The following is a 1,573-nucleotide window of genomic DNA, read 5'->3' as shown; positions in this document are numbered from 1 at the left end:
GGCGGCGGCGGCTCCGCCTTCCCGCCGCGGCCGGGGAGGAGCCGGGATGGAGCCACCGCCTCCCCCGGTGCGCGGCTCCGCCAGCGCCAGCCCCGGGGAAACGGCGCTGGGGGCCCCGGGAACGGCGGCACCGGCACACCGGGAATCATCCCGGGAAGAGGAAACGCCGGGAATCCCCCGTGGAACCGGACACCGCCGTGGGGAGGGACGGGGCAGCGCGTAGAGGGATCCCCAAGGGGCATCCCGGACCCTCCGGAGTGACCCCCGGGAGCCCCGGGAGCCCTCGGGGAGCCTTCCGGGGTTGCAAACACGGAGCTGAGCCGTGACCCCCGGCCGTGGCCGCCACCCCCCGGCCCCACGGGGGTGAAGTTTGGGGTTTTGGGGTTCACACGGGGCCACGCGTCCCCGGTTCACCCGGACCCCACGGCACCGCGGCGGGGAGAAGGGGGGCTCGGCAGGGCGAGGGAGACCGGAGGGGACAAAAGGGGGTCTGGGGGTGATGCGGGGGACAAGGAGATGGTCTGGGGGTGATGGAGGGGACAAGGAGAAGGTTTGTGGGGGCACGGGCAGACCTCACACGTGCTGTCCCCGCTCCCCGCAGCCCGTGGGGTGAACCCACGCGGGTCCCTGTGGTCCCCATTGTCCCCGAGGTGCCCATGGGCCCCTCGCCTGCCCCCCGCGCAGGAAGCGGCCCCGGGGCYGGCGGCTCCGGCTGCGTCACGGGGGGGAAGTGAGGCTCTGTCTGGAGGGGAAGAGCAGCCCGCGGCCCCCCCAAAGCCCCCGGCGGGGACAGCCGGGGGGGCCCCGACAGATGGACAGCGCTGCCATCCCCTCCCCCAGCGTGGGGCCCCGCGGGGGCAGAGCGAGGGTCCCTGTGGGGAGGGGGACACGGCTCCGGCACAGTCAGGGCCACCCAGTGTCCCCTCCCCAGTGTCCCCTCCCCAGTGTCCCCCAGTCACTTGGTCCCCGCTGCCCTTGGAGACGGGGCTTGGGGACATGGTGTGGGGACACGGTGTGGGGACACGGCGCGTACCCAAGCCGCAGCCGAGGACACGCCAGCATGGCCGTGATGGGCTGGCCCTGGCCTGCCCCACATCAGGGTGCCCACTCTGAGCCCAGGGACATGGGGTGACAGCCCCGAGTGTCCCCAACCCTGCTGAGTTATTCTGGTGGTAGCCAGGACACACTGGGGATAGCCCAGAGACTTGGGGTGACAGCCCAGGGACATGGGGTGACAACCCCAAGTGYCCCCAATCCTGCTGAGTTGCTCTGGGGGCAGCCAGGACACACTGGGAACAGCCCAGGGACATGGGGTGACAACCCCAAGTGTCCCCAACCCTGCTGAGCTGTTCTGGGGGCACCCAGGACACTCTGGGGACAGTCCAGGATGCACCAGGGGCAGCAAGGACACCCTGGGGACAGCCGGGATGCACCAGGGACAAGTGGGATGTGCTAGAGACACAGCCTCGGGGTGCAGGGACACATCGAGGACAGCTGGGACTCGCCAGGGACACGCGGGGACAGCCAGGGACGTGGTGGGGACACTGGGGACAGTCGGGATGTGGTGGGGACA

The sequence above is a fragment of the Malurus melanocephalus genome, unplaced genomic scaffold (assembly GCF_030028575.1).
Source record: "Malurus melanocephalus ecotype Western Australia unplaced genomic scaffold, MMel_1.1 scaffold_670, whole genome shotgun sequence".
NCBI lineage: Eukaryota > Metazoa > Chordata > Aves > Passeriformes > Maluridae > Malurus > Malurus melanocephalus.
This window is presented reverse-complemented; position numbering follows the sequence as displayed.